Below are 21,238 nucleotides of genomic sequence, written 5' to 3'. Positions count from 1 at the left end.
CATGCTTCATTGTGCTGGTGAAAAATATCGACCATGAACATCGTAATGAGTTGAGTAGGATCTGAACCATGTCAGACAATTGAAATTCTAACAGAGTGCATGTTTTTACAGAGGCTGCAGAGCTTTGTTTCTAGATATCTTCCTTTTTATTGAATCAACAACTGTATACAACATACATACTTAGTCTTGTTTTTCCATATAAATCACTCAATGACTAGGCTTAATTAAAAAAGAAATACAAACTATGTTTCTAGAAAACGCCATGACTGATCATTTCTTACTTTGTTATTTGGAATTTGTATGCTAATCTCTAGGTGCATAAATATACATGTGCCTGGATTATAACATGTGATTAGATTAACACATTTTTTTCTCTCATAATAAGTGAAAACAGCATAGCCCAGGAAGAAAATTATCCACTAACACTATTGGCTGATGAAATCATCTAGAGTCTGATCTGAGCCATCTTCCCAATGACTCAGGCAAGGTGTCATTGTTTTGCTTGAATTTTTGCTTTAGTTCTCTGATACAGTCCCCTCTCAGGGGTCACCTCTCGTCATCCTGTTAGCTAAGACAATGAGAACAATGAAGAATTTCACTTCTTCAATCTATTTGTCCAGATGAGGTCTGCAATACACGTGATATTGCAGAGTTTTTTAAAGGGTGAAATTTGGGAGTTGAGAAGTTCCTATTTGTTAGCATTTTAATGAACTTGGAATAGTTTTCTTTTGGAAAGACACCAAGTTTCTGTTACTAAGGGCTGAATGTTTATGTGTCTCCCCCACCCAACAAAGTCATATGTTGAAGCTCTACCCTCCAATGTGACTGTGTTTGGAGAGGGGACCTCTAAGGAAGTAATTTAGTTAAATGAGATCATAGTGGGGGGTGGGGGGGCTAGGGGGTGGGGTCCTGATCTGATAGGTTTAGATAAAATCAGTGTCTTTATAAGAAGAGACACTAGAACTCTCTCTCTTTCCCTCTGTGTGTGTGTGTGTGTGTGTAAATGCAGAACGAAGAGGTCATGTGAGCACACAGCAAGATGGCAACCACCTATAGGCCAAGAGAAAAGGCCAAGAAGAAAACCTACCTTGCTGGCACTTTGATTTTGGATTTCACAGCCTCCAGAGCTGTGAAAAATAAATTTCTGTTGTTTAAGCTTCTCAGTCTATGATATTCTGTTATGGTGCCCCAGGCAGACTAATATACCTGTAAACTTGCATGAAATGTAAGAAAATATGAAATTTAGGGACAAGAGTGGCTATGGCACATTTTCAGTGTGGCAATTAAGATCTCAGAAACTAGAGTCATTCAGAACACCTTACACATTTTCCTTGTTTTGTCACCTCACCACACTTTAGTTTCTTCATTTGCATAATTGGAACAGTAATGGATTCTACTTAATGAGATTGATCATATGCATAATAGAGTCAGGGCAGGCTTTAAGTGCTCAGTTAATATTAGCTATTATTACTATTATTATGGCATGAAAATAGACAAAACATTGTGTCAATTTCATGTACTGAAAATGAACAAATGTGTTTATTATCTTTTACAAACTAAAATCACAAAGGCTATACTCATAAAAGATGTGGTACAGTTCTGATTTAATAGTACAAAAATGAAACCTAATTTTTCTTTTTGTTTTGGGATTGTATTGGTGGTAGAAATCCTTTATTTTTCTGAAAATTTTAAATAGCATACTAAAATAATTTTTTTTTTCAGTATAGGTCCTATAGTGTGTTAAAAACTTAACGTATTCCTTATTCTGAAGAATAATTAACCTGTTTTGATAGCAGGATATTCACAAACTCATTGAATAACTTCTCGGAAGTGACACTGAAGTCACACAGTAGGTTTGTGAACCTCGAGTCATGTGGAGAACACCTGTATTCTAGTCAAAGGTATTGGAACATTGATGTTGCGTTAAAGAAAAATGGGCAGAACTGGGGAGGAAGGGTCACTCCAGCCAGTCTAGCCCCACTGGAAAGATAAATCTGCAGAGGTTCAGAATGTGGTACATAAACTATATGGCGACCAATCTAGACTTTTGAAGGAATGCAGCTAACAAACCTTCTGGGAATCTGTATTCCTGGAAATTCAGTTTCTTACTTCACAACTTGGCAAAATCCTATTTATTGTTAATAGAATTACGTGCAAAAGCCAGTAAAAGAGAAAAAAAAAAAAAAACCCAGAAAGCCCATCTTTTCCAGACTTGTGGAAGATTTGTGGTTGATGGTTAATCTAACACCACAAGAAACAGTTTTTGATATGGGTCAGGGGCAGGAGTCCCGCCTTGGAGTTGTGGAGTGTTTCCACACAATTTTGTTAGAGAATGCCCTTTCCGGAGAAACAAATTCATTAAGGAAAGACCAGACAAATAAAATGCTATCCTCGAGAACAGGCAATACTGCAGTAAATGGCGTTCCTTAAGTGAGGGTCGGCACAGCATGAAGACTAATGAATTACTTCATCTCTTTCACTCTGGAGACGTGTATTTTGATTAGTGTCTGGGGCTGTTTGCAAAGGGACTCACAGTTTATGGCTTCATCCCTTTCTGAGCTTTGTAAGAGGTAAGACACATTGGTCAGTATTTCTCACAAACCAAGTCTATCTCCTCCAATTATCTCAACTACAGTTGACACCAAGCAATTTAGAGGAGAAACTAATTTAACCCTCAAGCATTCTAAGGTGCTTTTTAAATGGCTTAATGTAGATCTCGGTATCACAATGATGGACAAAGTATTACCAGTGTCACCATGGGAACCAGAAGTGTTTTACATAGTCCTAAAAGGATCTGACACATTTTTCAAAGGACAGACCCCACTGTTACCACCTGCTGCTAAGAGGTTTCAGTTCTTTGGTGTCTCTTATCTCTAGCAGTCCTTGATCTTCATATCTTAAGGTTTGTTTCACTGGTGAGAGAAAGAAAAGCCCTTTTCTATTCAATAGTTTCATTGTTTCTCCCAGCCTTACAAATGACAGTTGAGGTGACTGCCTCTCCCATTTGGTTTCTGGTATGGCTCTAGTTCATGACCCCTTTAATTCTAGCGGGCTAGCTAGAATGCTGCCAGGGAGCCCGGGGCACTTCGCATAGATCTGGCACTGCAGGGCAGATTCGCACTGGAAGCCAGAGTCCCATTGTCAACACAGACGCTCCCTTTATGCCGAACTCTGGGCGGCTGGGACTTGTACAACCGCGGGTACCTTTCCCCCAACCTTGAGAGCAGCATCTTGAGGGCAGAAAGCAAAGGGCCTCTACTTCCTGGAGGCCGTGATGTAGGATTCCAAAATGTATGTTTCTTCTCCCCTATACGTCCCACCACCAAATGTGCAGGGTCAGCTGTGCTCTCCCGTGAATTCAAAGAATCTTGTTACAAAAAGCAAATATTTTTCTTAGGGTGAGTAAATAAACATAACAAATCTGAGCAAATACCAGTTCATAATTCCTTTGGCGCTAAATTCCATGTGCTCTAAAGCTCTTTCTTGAGTTCCGGTAGAGAGGTTTACATTTTTGTCTGGGCAATTTTTTTTTTTTTTTTGTATGTGAATTAAGGCAATAAAATTAACTAGACTGAGGTTGGATGAGGCTCACTAATTAGCCTACAGCCATTCTACAGCCTGATTTAGGCTGTTTTGACTAACACTGCTAATCTGCCTCATTTGGTGACCGGTGTGGGCAAACATCCCCCTGATGGGAACAGTGACTCTGAAGTCAGAATTATTCAGACTCTGTTGTCCAGTGACACCAGCCTCTCTCTTTTGTGTTGCCCAATCTTTGTTTTGAAAACTTCCAACCCTGAAGAAGTGTTGAAAGAATAGCACAGTGAACACTCACATACCCTTCATTTAAATTCACAAATGGTTAAACTTTCTAACATTTGTGTGCTCTTTACTTGTTATCATCTATCTATCTATCTATCTATCTATCTATCTATCTATCTATCTATCTAATCTATATCTATCATCTATCTATCCATCTAAATATATATCTTTTCCAATTTCCTTTTTTTCTTGGAGCCATTTGAAAATAAAGTACAACCTCATGTTACTCCTCCTCTAAATATCTCAGGATTTATCACCTAAGGATAAAGACATTTTCCCACATTATCACAATGCCATGTTCACTTCCAAGAATTTAAAAAGTGGTGTAATATACAATAACATCTAATATAGAGTACAGATTAAAAATTTTTAATTGTCTTTTAAATGTCCTTTATAGCTTTTTAAAAAATCCAATCAAGGTTCATGTATTACATTTAGTTGTGATATATTTTCAGCCTTCCTTCATTTGGAACCACTTAAAAAAAAAGATTTTATTTATTTATTTAGAGAGAGAACAGGGGGAGGAGGTGCAGAGGGAGAGGGAGAGAGAGAATCTCAAGCAGACCCCCCGCTGAACGCGGAGCCTGATGCAGGGCTTGATCCCAGGATCTTGAGATCATGACCTGAGCCTAAATCAAGAGTCGGATGCTCAACTAACTGAGCCACCCAGGTGCCCCTGGGGCTACTTTTTGTCTTTTATGACAGAAACATGTTGAAGAGTATAGTCCAGTTGTCTTTGACTAGCTTACAGTTCCGATTTTACTGATTATTTCCTCATGATTAGATTCTAGAAATTTTGACAATATGACATAGGTGGCATTGTATACTTGCCATTTCATCATCTCTGGAGGCACATGATACAAAACTTAATCACTTGGTTAAAGTAGTTTATGAAAGTTCTCTCTTTCACAAAGGTACCATTTCTCCTTTATAAATTAACTAACCTATGAGGTAATTCTTTGTCATCATATAAATAATATGAATATTCTGTTTTCCAGCAAACTTTCACCGAATGATTTTAGCATCAGTGGCTCCTTCCAGAATGGGCCCCCAGATAATGATAAGGATGGAAATATATATATATATTTAATGAAAAACTCATTTTTCTACTTACATGAGGGGATGAATAAATGAAGACTGAAAAGAAGAGAATACACTCCCTTACCTGCTTGCACTTATGACTTCTCCAGAATCACCTTCCATCCATTTCTCACTAGGCACCAAGTCTGTAAAAATTACATAGATTAACCAGATAAAGGGGCAATTTCATTAATATAAATTTATTTTATAATTTCAAATTTATAGCATTTATTTTTTATTAATCTTATTTGTGAGATCCATGAGACTGTTTTAATGAACATAATAACTTGATATTGGGGTCTCTGGATGCTATTTTCGGTCATGTCGGTTTCAACACCCAACTTACAGTTGAATTTTGTTTGGTTATCCAGTAAGAAAAAGATACTAATTTTGTAAAAGATAGCAGTTTATTGCGAAGTCTCAAGATGTTATTAATTAACCACTTTGGAAGCCTGAAAGGGATGTAAATGACAATTTTTATTTTGAGTTGCATGGAATAACAATATTTAAAAAATAGTTTGCATTCCTTATCAATAAATATGTTAGATTAGAAGTAATCTAAACCTAAAATGATGGTTAGAGCTAATTACAATTTAATGTTTTCAATATGTTATGAATTTGCTTGTTGTGGGAAAAGTAAGCAGATATACCTAAGTCTTGCTTGGCATGTAATTTAATGTAAACCACATGTGTTGCCATAAAAATATATAGTTTTTTTTTAAGATTTTATTTATTTATTTGAAAGAGTGAGAGAGAGAGAGACCACAAGCCAGGAGGAGAGGCAGAGGAAGAGGGAGAGGCAGACTCCTTGCTGAACAGGGAGCCCGACATGGGGCTCGAACCCAGAACCCTAAGATCATGACCTGAGCCGAATGCAGACACTTAACCTGCTGACCACCCAGGTGTCCCGAAAATATATAGTTTTTGTTTGAATGGACTGCTACAGGCCTGATTTTGAACAAGATTAGTATAGAAATAAACATTCTTGTTCAGTACCATATTCAAATGTATATGAAGAGAATACAGGTGAGTTTCACGTAAAAGTACTGGACCACATAGCACTGATGAAGGGGTTAAAGCTTTCTAAAGTGTTAAAGCCAGAGACCTCTATTCTTTCCCTAGCCTCTTCTCTTTCTATTGTCTTCTTGATTCAGCCCACCAGGCATAGTCCATCCTGTCTTAGGGCCTTTGCATCTGCTATTCCTCTGGCTCTCTCCCCACTTCCTTCACGTCTTTATTAAACCACGTCTTTTCAGACAGATGTACTCTAATCTTCTGATAGATTTTGTAGCCTCTGCTTAATTTTCCTGTTACTCCTATAAAATTTTCATTTTATATATTTTTCTTTCTTTCTTTCTTTCTTTTTTCTTTCTTTCTCTCTCTCTTTCTTTTCTTTCTTTCTTTCTTTCTTTCTTTCTTTCTTTCTTTCTTTCTTTCTTTCTTTCCTTTCTTTCTTTCTTTCTTTCTTTCTTTCTTTCTTTCTTTCTTTCTTTCTTTCTTTCTTTCTTTCTTCCTTCCTTCCTTCCTTCCTTCCTTCCTTCCTTCCTTCCTTCCTTCCTTCCTTCCTTCTTTTCTTCCTTCCTTCCTTTCTTTTTCTTTTTTCCTTCCTTCCTACTACTACTGGAATATAAATTTAATGGAGGGCAGGGATTTTTGTCTGTTTCTGTATATTCCTGAATTCTGAGACCTGAGGACTGTTCAACATATAATATGCATTCTGTGAATATTTGTTAAATAAGTAAATACTATACTTTAAAATAAAGATATACATGTTTTATATATATATTAAAAAGGGAAATTCATATCAAATGTTTGTAAACTCTCTGAAAGGCTATGTAGAACTCTAGGGTTTTACAAGCCCAGTTTGAAACCAATTGCTCAAGACTTCCCCTTATTTCTAGAAATGGAGGGTTGTGTAGGAAGCCCTTATTTCTTCCCCTTATTTCTAGAAATGGAGGGTTATGTAGGAAGCCCAGGAGTGAGGGGGGAAAAAACAAACTTCGGGCATCCTTCCAAACTGTTTCTTTCAACAAAAGGTATCACAAAATATATCACCGCTACATATTAGTGTTCTCACCTAACTGCTTGATTCCATTCTAAATGTAAATAAAAATTTGAAAACCACCTTATTTCTCCCTCTACTACAACTTAAAGCTGCATCATTAAGAAATTAATAGAATAGTTCCCTTCCTAAGCTTTATATAGATTATTAGAACTGAAATGGCTTTTAGGCATCATCAAATACAAATACCTCATTTCCAGGTGAGCCAACAGGCCTCAAGAATCATCTAGTTGATGAGCAGAAACTAAGCAAGTTTAAAACCAGCTCTTCTGCAGCACAGTTGAGTTCTCTCTTCAATATGTACATGAAATGACATGCTCTGTTTTTATACAATATGGAGCCATTTACAAATAGAACAATAGCTCAATAACGCATCCTTTCATAAAAAGGGGTGGCTTAGAGAAAGGATCGCACTAAAAGGACACGCTCAGGAGTCCTCCTGTACCAAAAGGCCAGTCTTCTAGCCAGTCTGTTCAGATGAGGAGTCCAAGAACCCACTCAAACACTATTTTCATTACCATTGCATTCAGGTTCACATAAGAACTTGGCATTCTTTATTTATTTATTTATTTATTTTTTTAAGATTTTTATTTATTTATTGAGAGAGAGAGAAAGAGAGAGAGCATGAGTAGGGAAGAGGGTCAGAAAGAGAAGCAGACTCCCTGCTGAGTAGGGAGCCCGATGTGGGACTCGATCCCAGGTCTCCAAGATCATGACCTGAGCCAAAGGCAGTCGCTTAACCAACTGAGCCACCCAGGCGCCCCCTAACTTGGCATTCTTTAAAAGAAAATTTTTGCCAAGGAAGAGAGAGAAGTACACAAAACTTGTAATAAGAATTGGACTTAAAAAGGAGAATATCATGCAATTTTCTTTTTGTTGCACCAACGAAAGCTATACTGACAAGATTGAATTAACACCATGCCAGCTGATAAGTTCTCCAATATCGTCCAATAAAATCTTTGTGCCATGGAAGAGAGCTTCAAAGCAGGTAAAAATGTGGGGGAGAGCTGAATATAATTATGTTTAAGTGCATTTTTGAAGATGAAATACTGTCTGGCTTCCAGAGTCTCATTAGTTTCATTTTTCAAAATATGTAGGAAAAGAAATATGACTGTGGTTTTTCATCAGTGGAAAATCACTATGAAATTGTATTGGGAAGAAAATCATTTTTTTTTTAAACAAACATTCAGATCCAGATAATTATTCAATGTTATAAAACCCATACTTAAATATCCAAATAATTTGTAGAAAACCTAAAATAAAAAACTTCAAATGAAGTATAAGTTTGTGAAGATGTGTCTTCTTCATACATTATTTTGCCACAAGCCTCTCTTGGGTGTGAAGGAAAGCCTCAGACTATGAGGGCAGTGGAAGGATGCAATTATATCCAGTTTTGTGGAGTACATACCTGCACTTGGTCTTTTTCTGTGTCATTAGCCAAGATCCTGTGAAGTAAAAATAAAAATGCATCTTTGCTCATGTACACTTAAGTAATTTTAATGTTTTCAAGTTCATTCATTTAAAATACTATTTTTATTTTACCCTTCTTTTTTCCCAATTCTTTTCCTAGGAATTAAAAATGACACACTAGAATATACTAGGGATATGAGGAATGTAACAATATGGAAGAATATGGAGTAAACCAAATACATACTTCTGGATCCTGCTTTCTGTCCAGCCCCACCCCTGTCTTCAAACCTCTTCGTTTTCACTTCATGCTCAGAAGCAAATCTCTGTAATGGTTTTGTTTTTTCTTCCAGTGGTTGAATTTTGAAATGGAAGGGAGAATGGAGAAATATAAAAACAGACTATCAGAAGTCTAGATTCACATAGATGCTTAGTATTCCCACTAGAACTATTGCCCTGTCATTGCAAGTACAAAATCATAAAACGATTTTGGAAAGTCATATAGTATAATTTATTGAAGTTGACTTAGTCATATCTTATAAAACTTTTGGGATTAGAAATGAGACAAGAATTCTTGCACTCACCACTTCCATTCAACTTTATACTATAGTTCTAGCCAGAGCAATAAGGTTTAAAAAAGGAAGTATGATTGAAAAATAATAAATAAAATTGTCATTATTAGTGGATGATACATTTCTTTATGTAGAAAATCCCAAGAGTCTACAGATATGGTCATATAAAAACAATCAGTTTTATTTCTAACCAACAAAGACTATAATATTTAACAAAATAAAAAACAATTTAAATGCCCTTTATAAATAGCATCAAAAGTATCAAGTACTTAGGCAAATCCTCAAAAAAGAAAACGAGAAAACATTATTGGACAATCATAGACTTAAATAAATGAAGGGATGTTCACTGATGAAAAGAGTCAACATTTTAAAGACATCAACTCCCCTAAATGGATCTATAGACTCATTTCATTTCCACTCAAAAATCTCAGCATTTTTTTTTTTTGGTGGAAATTAAAATGCTGATTCTAGAATTTATATAGTGAATCAGAGGGCCCAAAAGATCTGATTTTTTTTTTTTTTTGCTTGAGGGAAATTTAATGAAAGCAAGAAAAAAATGTGGTGCAAGAACAATGCAGAAGGGTTCTGTTCCAGGCAGTTCTGCCTTGTACAAGTAGAGTGAAGTCATCAGGTCAGAGTTTTAACTGGCATTATTTCAGGCATTATTCCAACCCCTTAGTTTTACAGTAATAAATCTGAAGCCTAGAGGTTAAATGACTTGGTGTTCAAGGTCATACCACTGAAGCAAAGCTGCAGCTAGAACGCTGTTGTCCAAAGTCCCAGGCCAAATCTCCCTCTACTACATTACACTAACATTGCGAGGTTTAAAAAAGAAAGGGGGAATAAGAAGGGTGATTTTTCCATAAATTAAATCAACTTTAAAAGCCAGGCATATGTGGAGAATTGGAGGCCACTAACATTGTTAGAAAGAAGTTTAAAAGCTGGTTAAATCTGAGTAATAAAAAATACCGATATGTACAATACTGTAAAAAAGATGGCATTCATGATTACTGGGCTGGCAGGGCAGGGGCTAGTTGCATGCTGGGGGTGGGCTGCATGGGCTGCCAGCTTTCCTGGGTTTGGAGGATGTGGTACAGCTGCTTCAGTTGAGCAACGATGTTATCTTTGATGTCTGGAGTTGAGATCTGCAGGCAGACACTGCCACTGTCAAAGGACTGTGTAAAATCACCAGAAAACATCTCGTAGATCATCCGAGCTACCACTGGAATGACCTGAACCATGATGAGTTTCCTTTCCAGGGGTTTCCCATTTGGCCATTCTTCCCCAAAGCATAAGTAGATCTCAAATGGTGGCTGCTTCTCTATCTGTCCTTTCTGGTGGGCAATGAGATCACTAAGGAACGTTTCCAGGCAAAACAGTTTGACCTTCTTTTGTCTCTCAATCAGGTTGGGGGCAACAAGTGATGGGGCACATGGCCCAGACCAGTACATGCCAGCGGTCATGGCATAAATGGCATGACCGCTGACCCCCAGGATCAGTCCTCTGTCCAGGACGTCTAGCAGCTTACTGGGGAACAGCTTCTGCTTCTCATTGGTGATATGCTCTGGACCTGGGAACTTGACCTGTTCCACACTGACAGGACCAAAGAGCTCCTCTTGGTCAGGCATGGGACCCAGGTCCCCATAGAAGAGCTGGCAGCCCAGGGGGTTGCTCACGGTCATGGTCTGCCCCTATTCCTTCCCACGGTACTGAAACTTGATGTCCAGGTCAGTCATGGGAAAGAGCTGATCCACAGCTCTGGAGAGCTCTAGAAGGGCTGTATAGGTGCCTGGGGTACATCTATTTCCAGAGCTTCAGTTTTGGGCCACACTGCTTCAGGGCTGCAGTTGCCCACACTGGCTGCTGCCCTGGGAGAACCACTGATGTTCAGGAAGGAGAAGGTGTCCTGGATGGGAACATGGTGCTGTGACTGATCAAGCTCATCTTCCTCATCTTCTTCATCTACATCATTATCCTTCTCATCCCAAGGAGCAGATCCAGTAGATCCTGGGTTAATGATTGATCCCTGAGGCTGCGGGATGTCACACACTTGATATATCTTCACTGGGTTCATGGGTACTTCCTTGGTGCCATCGTACATCAGGTTGAATTCCCTGCTCTTGTTGAGAGCACCGCAGAGCTGGGCCTTCCATTTAGCTGGGTCAGGGTCATCTACCCCTTCCTGGTACTTCCCTGTCTCCACAGCCCAGACCTTGAAAATGGTATTTTCCTCCTCTTGTTGGGGGCTATGCAGGGTAGCATGTTTCCAGGGAATCTGAAAGCGTTTGGAGTCCCTGTGTATCCAGATGAGCCCGGGGTACAGGCCACTATCCACCTGGGCCACCAGCCAGGTCTTCAGCCGAACTCTACGGGGGTGGAGGGCCATGATAGAGATGAGCAGGCAGTGTATCCACGGGGATCCAAAGAGCTGGGCCTCAAGTCAGCTCTCCTTGCTCTGGGCCAGCCAAAGACTCTTTTCTCAATCCAGCGACCAGAAGCGGATGTCCCTCCGAACCACGTCCCCAGTTAAGATCACCCATTGAAAATAATGCAATATATGTTAAGAAAAAAAAAAAAAAAGAAGAAGAAGAAGAAGGTAGCGGGAGGGGAAGAATGAAGCGGGGGAAATCGGAGGGGTAGACGAACCATGAGAGACGATGGACTGTGAAAAACAAACAGGGTTCTGGAGGGGAGGGGGGTGGGAGGATGGGTTAGCCTGGTGGTGGGTATTGAGGAGGGCACATTCTGCATGGAGCACTGGGTGTTATGCACAAACAATGAATCATGGAACACTTCATCTAAAACTAATGATGTAATGTATGGGGATTAACATAAGAATAAAAAAAAAAAGATCACCCGTTGATCTTAAGTTGAGAGATACAAACTATTGAAAATCAAGGCTTAATATGAAGTTAGGACAATTAAAACATTGACATTGTACAAAGTAAAAATGAAAACTCAATTTAAATAAGTTGAAAACCCAGACAGACAAAGACTCACATATGGATGGTATGTGACAGAGCCAGCACTGCAAAGCAGTGGGGAAAGAACAGTTCTTTCAATGAATGGTGCTGGGTATATTCAATATCTGTCACAGTGGGGTGGGGGCAGGAACTTGACAAGCTCGCCTCCTCTCAGCCTACACAGCACACAAAGCAATTCCAGGTGAATTGTAATTATACATGTAGAAGGCTAAGAAAGATGGCATTTGCTAGATAACATATAGGAGTATCTTTTTGACCTTAGGATGATGAAAGATTTCTTAAACACAGTTGCAAAAATCACTACCCATAAAGGGTAAGATTGATAAATTAAAATATATTGAAACTAGAATCATCTATCAAAACATCCTTTTAATAGACTGAACAGGTAAGCCATTGTCTAGGTTTTAAAAAATCAAGATCTGCGAATGTTTTTTTTTCCATAAACATCTCTTCTGTTTATATTTTTAGATAGGATCACCCCTTACATTTATTTGCAAATGTTAATTATGTTAATTTTTAAATGATTTCTATTTTTTCATGGATTTTCATTTTTCTGTTTGCAGAGTTTCTTCCTTTCACTGTGTTTGGGTTTTGCAAATGTTATGATTATTGCTTGTTCATTTCACACTGGCATTTAAACTTCCTGATTTCCCATTTGTGAATGAAGTTTCTCATTAGAGCAACTTCCCTCCCGTTATTGTGAAAGAGGGTTAATTTGTGCCCCTGGGGTGGGAAGTGAAGGCCTTGTGTCTTTTCAGTTTGTGAGTTCATTCTGCTCTTGGTAAATACCTCTGCAACCCCATTTCCTGCATTCAATGCTTTAGTCCAGAAGTGTCTGTTACTCTTACTTCTCAACTATTATTCAGCATAAGCCAAAATGGAAGGAGGTGCTGACCTACCATGTTGCTACATGTGTCTTCCCCAGTTCGCCTCGTGATCACCACCGAGCCCTATCGATTCTTTGGATCCACTTATTCTTCATTTGGAGCATGCTTAAAATTTCATAGACTTCTTCTCCTTTCCGTGTTTCAGCCTATGCTTTTTCCAATCTTCATGGCTGGTCTCAGGGCATGTGACCTGTGCAGTCCCACAGGGCCTGGCACTCAGAAGGGCCCTGCGCTTGGTTTAATGTTACCATCTTGAAATTCTTAATGATTTTTAAACAATAGTGCTGGATTTTCATTTTGCACTGGGACTCCCCAAACATGTAGCTGGGCCTGTCTAATCTGGCTTTCACTGCAACCTTGATTTCTTAATTGCTTTTAGGATTCCTCAAACATTTTCTTCTGCTATAGTAATTTTTTCCTGTATCCATTGCAATTATATTTTTTATTTTGTAAGCTTCATGGAGGTATAAAATTCACTTATTTTAAGTGTACAGTACAACAATTATTACTCATTTACAGTTATGCCAGCAACCATCACAACAATCAAGTTCCAAAACATTTTCAGCACTCCGAACAGATTCCATGTGCCCATTTCTAGTTACCTCCTGTTTTCATCACCATCTCTGCACTTTTTATATTTTCAAGGAATTTTTAAAAAAAATATAAATTCTTAGGGGGGCTGTGTGTGTGTGTGTGCGCGCGCTTGTGCACGCATGTGTCTGGATGCCAAATTTCTCCTTCAGGGAAGTTGAAGAAGAATCTTGAAGGAAATGATCGTCTCCAAAAAAGCAGTGTGTGAAACTATTAATTTGAGCAGCCAGTCACTTTTCTTCTCTTTTTCTCTCTAATAGGTAGTTAGTGAGAGGCCATTTTGTGTGAACTCAAGTCTGGTGACGAGATAGTGAATATGATCTGTTTAGAATTAGGAACTTCTACCTAAAGAAAACCTGTTTGTTTGTTTTCTTTTGGATTAAAAAAAATATTTGAAAATAATATAACATACTACTTAGAGTCATAAACGGGTCATTGGTAAACTCAGTAAAACAATAATTAGAGATATAGTATACGAAGTATACTTTTACTCATTCTTCTTTTGATTTTAATTTGTATAAAATATTTACTTTTTCTGATTATAAAACTCCTGAGTGATTATATTTATAGATGTGCACAATATGGAATGATATATGGAGAAAAACAAAATTTCCGATTATTCTAATACTGTATCACATTTTCTCATATTTCTTTGCATATGTGTTTAATGAGTTTTCTTGTTTGTTTCAATGTGGGATCATAACTCATATACAATTTTCTCCTTGTTGTTTCCTATGTATGTGATCATTTATGCATCTTCATAAATACTCTTCAAAAACATAATTTATGTTTTTGTGTGAGTAGCAGCTGACCTTGGACAAAAAAAGAGTCTAGGAGCAGGGTGTTAAATACCGTTCTGAATGTGAGAGTCATTAGCACCTATTTGTGATTCAGATCTTTCTAGATGGCTCTGTAGCAAGGAGACTGATTCAAGGTGATAAAAATTCTTTTGTAAGCCACCGCCTTAACAGAACTCTGCTAATGAAGCCGTCTAGAGAAGGTAGAAGACCCTTTTAACTAATTTACTTAGGCAACCTCCATTTCTTAAATATGATTCCTTTCTATGTATTTCTTTCTTTCTCTCTCTCTCTCTTTGATATAATTCCATTTATTTGAAATGTCCATAATAGGCAAATCCATAGAGACAGAAAGTAGATTAGTGGCTTCCAAGGGCAGGGGGATGGAGAGTGACTGCTAATAGGTAAAGGGTTTCTTTTGGGGGATGATGTCAATGTTCTAGAATTAGATGGTTACACATTGTAAATAAACTTAAAAATCACGGAGTTGTACATTTTTAAAAGGTGAGTTTAGTAGAATTTGAACTATATATATTTTTTAACATATTTACATTGTAGTATTTATTTGTATGTTTCTGCTCCCAAGAAATTTTTATTCCATAAAGGTGAGACCTACACTCAATGCAATTCCAAACACATATTAGGTGTTCAATAAAAGTTTACCAGTAAAAGAATGAGGGAGAGATGAAAACAAAGTACTGTTTTTGGTCTTACTCACTATTTTGGCCACTGAATAAGCCTGCTAATCTCCCTGAATGCAGAAAGCAGAAAGATATATAATTTAATTAGATAAGTCCTATAAAGACATATAACATCACTTGGCAAGGTAATAATAAGCACTCTATAATCAGGCTGGCACATAATAAGCACTCTATAAATCAGGCTATTATTATTAATAAAAATAATCTGTCTCCATATAGTCAGAAGCCTGAGCTCCCAGCCCTGGAGGCCAGGAACAAGTCATAGTTACAAATGGGTAGCAAATGTGGCCCCCACACCCAGGGATGGGCACAGGCACAGGCCTTCTCTAGTCTGGTTTGTCCAATCGGAAGCTTGCTTGGAGTAGCCCTCAGGCCACCCTTCTTTTCATCTGCAGATATATTATTGAACATTGTAGCTCAGTCCTGTCAGTCTAAATTACATTAGGAGGATTAGGAGACGCTCTGCCAGGAGAAAACAGGATTTGGCAATTTGATTTCAGGAAGACTTGAAAGGTCAGAAATGGAAGGCCAAGGTGGAGTAAAAAGGGCTTTGAGCTTCTGCAGTGAGAACCACCAACTGGAGCAAGAATGGCAATTACGGAAATGTAGGAGCAATGTCTTCTGTGAGAATCATCAACAGGATAGAATTTTGTCTGAGGAGGTGGGAGATACACTGAAGTGTCTAAAAGGAACATTTTTGTTAATTTTGTTGTTGTCATAGGATTTCTAATTAAAATAGTACTTTTGGCTCATCAAAACAATTTTCCTTATTTAGTAATACTAAAAAGTTATTTTAACTTCCCCTTAGTGTTTTTCATTATGTTTTTGTTAAATTTTATCCAAAGCCACTTTTAAAAACAGTGCTATAATTTTTATGCTTTAAATAAAATCTGTTTCCTTCTTATGAGCGATTGGCAATTATATAAGAAGTTAACGAAATGCTTATACGTGTGGGAGGTTTTCTAGAATATTTTTACACATAGTCGCTTGTTTGTTTTACAACTAGTTTCATGTCATGTTTTGTTGGTTGTTTGCAGATGAAAGGTTTAAAAAAACAAAACAAAACAAATATAGTTCTAAATAAATAGATAAGAGCCTGAAGTAAAACCCTGTATTCTTAGAGTTCGTGGTTATTATTATGTGTTTGGTGTCTGACCCTGGATGGGTTACCCAACATTCCGAGCTGTAATTTCCTATAAAATCTGTAAAGTGAGGACACCTGGGTGGCTCAGTTGGTTAAGCGACTGCCTTCAGCTCAGGTCATGATCCTGGAGTCCAAGGATCGAGTCCCACATCGGGCTCCCTGCTCTGCGGGGAGTCTGCTTCTCCCTCTGACCCTCCCCCCTCTCATGCTCTCTCTCTCTCTCTCATTCTCTCTCTCTCAAATAAATAAAATCTTTAAAAAAATCTGTAAAGTGAAAATAATAGTATTCTGTTCACAGAGTTCCTGTGAGGATTGAATGAGAAAATGAACATAAACGTTAAGCATAGGACTGGGGGTGTAGTAAATGCTCAATAAATAGTTGAAAAAAGTTGAGTGTGCAAATGTGAGAAACAGTCCAGCAGGCTTTGTTTTCCTGGCAGATTATGTTCATATGACTGTGCAGGAAGATTGTAAACATCTGTGCCTTGGTTGCCATTCTCCTGATTTATTTAACCATGTGGATTTCGTCAACTATTTTCAATTAATCAGACACAGGCAATGCCATGGACGCCACACAGATAGATGGTTTCTTCAATCCATCAGCGATGCCTGGGTGTGGCAATGCTGAGACCGGGCACATTAAAAGTTAGAGGCAAGGGAATTTGAGCTTTCAAATCTTGAGACTCCTGGAATGTTTTTAAGCTCCTGTATGCTTCACCTCTGATACTGGAAAAGTTGATCTTTCTGAATATATATATTTTAACAGAGTCAGCATCATCATGGCTGCCTGACTCATTAGGGAATGTTCTGAGTCTGTGATAGGAAGGAAGCAAGTGAGAAAGGTTGAGAGAGTTAAAAAACACAATTTAATGTCTGCTTCACTGCTCGTTTTTATTACTATAACATTAAGAAAATGTAGAGGTGGGGCGCCTGGGTGGCTCAGTGGGTTAAGCCTCTGCCTTCAGCTCAGGCCTGCTTCTCCCTCAGCCTCTGCCCCCACTCCTCTTGTGTGCTCTCTCTCTCTCTGGTGGATAATAAATAAAATCTTTAAAAAAAGAGAGAAAATGTAGAGATAAGAGCAGAATTTTTTTGACAGAGTCTACCTACAGAAGTGTTATAGTCCCATTGTAGACAAATCAGAAAACACAGAGACTAGGAAAAAAATTTCTTATAATCCTTCCACTCAAAGATAACTACCCTTGACATTTTGATTACATCCTTCATTATGATTATTTATGTACAATATACCTGTGTATTTGCAAAAAATGGAATCAAACTGGAAAGTATTTTGTCACTTGCTTTTCCCACTTCGTGAGATAGTCCTAAAATTCTTTCACATCGTTTGAATGTTCTTCTTCATGATTCTTTTAAATAGATGTAAATAATCCACCACAGAAATGAAATGTTACTTCCTTAATCTCCTAAGTTTTGAGAGTTAGTTTTCAATCTTACTGCTATTGTTAAACAATGACTATTAAACCATTTTTAGCCAAAAGAGAAAATTTTGGAAAGCATTAAGTGAGTAGCATAGAAAGCTTTCTATCTAGCAAGGTTATCCCATAAAATTATTGTATTTGAAATCACTTACTAGCATTAGAGAAGAACACAGGGGAATAAAAACAGGTTTCTAAGACAAAATGCATAAAAAACAGGAGCTACAAGCTCCATGGAATAGAGAGAGTAGATAATACGGATGCATGCTGAGTTTCTCTGTACAGGCAATTCTCACTTTGCACAGGAGTGCAGGGCTGTGAAAACAACCATGCAGACTGAAACCATGCAAAGTAATACAGTGAGAAAATGTAAGATTGTTCCATGACCTTTAAACATTTCTGTCAAATATTGAAAGTTCTCTATTGGTTATAAAAGTATGGTACAGTGAAACAAAAAAGAATAGCAAAACTAATGCTTATTTTCATTGTAATGTAAAATAGTACAAATATTGAGAATTCAATGTTTTATTTCTTTGTAAAAAAACTTATCAAAAGTTGAACAGCGATTGCCATATTCTTGTAAATAAATTACGATGTATTCAATGCATCTCTTCTATGCCTTGGCAAATTCTGATCAGCTTCTGACATTTAATCTTTGGCTCTTTCAATGTCATGGAGTATCTCTGAGAGTGCCTTTGACATGAAGTCTTCTGCCAACATCAGGCATTTCCTCTGGGACACCTGCCTCCTCTTTGTCACAACCATTTCTCTCATTTATGTCCATAAGTTGGCCTTCCCTAGACTCCTCTAACTGCACGTCCAGGGTGTCTCCCACGGTGGTAATATCAAGATTACCACCTTCAGCCATTTCTCCGATAACTCCATGAATGTTAGACTCCAATTTCATTTCCAGCATTATCACTTTTCATTTCTTTGCTGTACTTTCATCTTTGTTGGCCAATTCCCTCTCTCAATTATCCATCTTTCTAAAATTTCATGGGGATTTATCACTGAGAGACAAAGAGGCAAAACTACCTGTTTTGCTGCCTGTACCTGATTGAGTAACACAGGCAGTGACCAATCACTGATGAACTTTGAAAGAAATGACATGATTAGCCACTGATCAGGATAAGCCTCTGCTATTCATGTCGTGATTTATGGACGAAAAAATTAGCAGCCAAATTTATACTTTATACAATTATTCACAGTTAATGTACTGTGGAAATAGAAATGTGGATCAGGTTGTCAGGGATCAGTGCAATTTAACTAAACCGTGGTAACTGAATGGTGCATATTGGGACTGTGCAAAGCGAGGACTGCCTGTATATTTTTATAAATAATGATTGAGGGGGATGGCTTTCCAAACTGGTTTTGATAGGCTGTGAATGGCAGTACTCCATTCTCCCTGTCTCAAGCTATCTGGGGGGCAACGTTGGTTTTATGGAGACTGAAGGATATGTTGCACTTAGGTTTTGAACTATAGCATCCCACGTAAAGGGGGGAATCATGCTGATGAGGTGACTTGCTGCAATGAGCAGAATGTAAAAACTGTAATTCTTCCTTCTCTCATGTAACAGCACAGCAGAGCTCAGTGAGATTTCAGTCCAACATGGGGAGCTGATTGTTTCCTATGATTCTTATTCCCCGACAGTGCCCCCACACACCTCATGGATAGTGACAAAAAAAGCCTTGAGTTATAGGGCCAAGTCTCTGTGATAGTTCCAATAGGATACATCTTTGAAGTCAAGGTCAGGTCAATGGTGTTAAACATGAGGGTGGGGGGAGTGGAGGGACAAGGAACCAAGAAAGTTGAGGAATTTACAGCCAAGTCTGTAAACAAAGAAGATTGATGGTAGCTGAAGACAAACAGAGGATTCACTGGAAAGAAGATGAAATGTTCTTACGAAGTTAGGGTTGGGGACCCTGCAGAGATTCCCCACAGGGTCTTGATATGTCGTCCCAATTATCTTTTCACTACAGTGTCTGTCATGTAAAAAGACCTTACAGATGTTTGTTAAATGAAGTAGGAATTATGGTTGGGAATCCACCACAAAGACAAGCATTTTTTTAATGTCAATTTTGGAGAAATATTTTAATAAAACCTAGAATAAATTTGACTAACTGCACAGGGCACACAAATAATAGAATGGACTAAAGATGGAAGTTAAGCACAAGGGTATTCAATGGGAAATTCATTTTTTCTCTCTGTTTGATGGTTTCTGCTCCTTTGCACTGTCCCCCAGGCAGTCAGAGTGATCTTTTAGAAATGTAATTCATATTACATAGTCTCTTGCTTAAAACTTTCCAATGGCATCCCTTGCACAAAGAATAAAATCTGAAGTGTTTATCATGGCTCACAAAGCCTCTGTAATCTGATCCTTAACAAATTCTCTGATCCTACTTCTTATCTCTCTCCTCCCTTTCCCCTATGCTCTATTCTTTTGTTACATTAGCCTTTTTTTCTATTCCACAAACAGGGAAGTTCATTGTGATCTTAGGATCTTTGCTCTTGCAGTTACCTCTGTTTGGCAAGTTCTATCTGTAGATTTTCACACGGAAAATTTTTTTTTTTTAAAGATTTTATTTATTTATTTGACACAGAGAGAGACAGCGAGAGAGGGAACACAAGCAGGGGGAGTGGGAGAGGGAGAAGCAGGCTTCCCGCCGAGCAGGGAGCCCGATGCGGGGCTCGATCCCAGGACCCTGGGATCATGACCTGAGCTGAAGGCAGATGCTTAACAACTGAGCCACCTAGGCGCCCCTGAAAAGGTTTTTTTTTTTTTTTTTTTAAAGATTTTATTTATTTATTAGAGAGAGAGATCGAGAGCTCGTAAGCGGGGGGCGAGACAGTAAACAGAAGACTTTTAACATGGTTTTTGAAGTAAAGGATATGTGATCACAACACTCCCTATAGGAACAATGATGGAAGGTGAATCATCTGCATCAGTCAGGATAAATTGGTTGTGCGTCAGTAGCAAATAGTCCTCCACATCTAAGCGGCTTAAAACAACAAAGGTGTATTTTTTGCTCATGCTACATGGCCATTGTGGTTGGCAACAAGTTTCTACTCTTTGCTGAGATGCTAACATTTTATGATACCACCAACTCAATGTAAGGTTTCCAGGTCTGCCATATCAGAAGAAGATGAGATAGTAGAGCGTTGTCAGTTAAGTGGTTTATCCCAGAAGTGACACAAATCATTGCTCAGATTTTATTGACTGTAAGTCTGGATCTGCCGTTTCCTATCTGAATTCTCATCTTTTTATCAGGCATTGTTGACAGGGACTAAATTTTCTTATTGGGATTTTCAAGATAATTTGAAGTACTTTTAACAATTTAGATTCCTGGGTCCCACCTTTCAAGATCTGATTTAGTTTGTGTGGGATGGGGAGTGGTCATCACTTAGTTACTTCCAGTAACTAAGCTGCAGGTGATGTGGAGACCACACTTGGAGAAACACACATCTAGAGGCTAGAACAATGGTTGGTCTATTGGAAGTGCTCAATAAATATTTTTTTGACTATACACTTAGGGTTCCTTTATAAATAAAGACTTAAAGGAATGAATCAGTGATTTAAATGAGAAGAATCTGTGAATACCAAGTTACATTAGGAGAAAGAGAAAAGCCCAGAATTCTATTCATCCACCCTTAAATAACTTCCGACTTCAGGAGGAGGTAATACTGGGACTTTCTTTCACAATGGGCATGTCATTAGGTTGATCCACACAGCATCCCAGCTATGTCATATATCTTGTTC

The 21,238-nt window shown here is 38.1% G+C and overlaps 1 long non-coding RNA gene and 1 pseudogene across 1 annotated transcript in view; both read right to left on the bottom strand.

Moving 5' to 3' along the window:
- Nucleotides 1-8,414, bottom strand: part of LOC135365262 (uncharacterized) — a 75,610-nt gene extending 67,196 nt beyond the window's left edge. The window contains exons 1-2 of the long non-coding RNA XR_010412901.1: nt 8,373-8,414; nt 4,988-5,048 (exon numbers count right to left, since the gene is read on the bottom strand). This is a non-coding gene — a long non-coding RNA (uncharacterized LOC135365262). The remainder of the gene's footprint in view (nt 1-4,987; nt 5,049-8,372) is intronic.
- Nucleotides 8,415-9,950: 1,536 nt separating this feature from the next.
- Nucleotides 9,951-11,443, bottom strand: LOC123852828 (interferon regulatory factor 6-like; annotated as a pseudogene).
- Between the last annotated feature and the right edge of the window lie 9,795 nt (nt 11,444-21,238).

This window comes from Mirounga angustirostris, unplaced genomic scaffold (genome assembly GCF_029215605.1).
Source record: "Mirounga angustirostris isolate CCGP_5_RB_7025 unplaced genomic scaffold, mMirAng1.0.hap1 SCAF_7, whole genome shotgun sequence".
In the NCBI taxonomy this organism is placed as follows: Eukaryota; Metazoa; Chordata; class Mammalia; order Carnivora; family Phocidae; genus Mirounga; species Mirounga angustirostris.
This window is presented reverse-complemented; position numbering and strand designations above follow the sequence as displayed.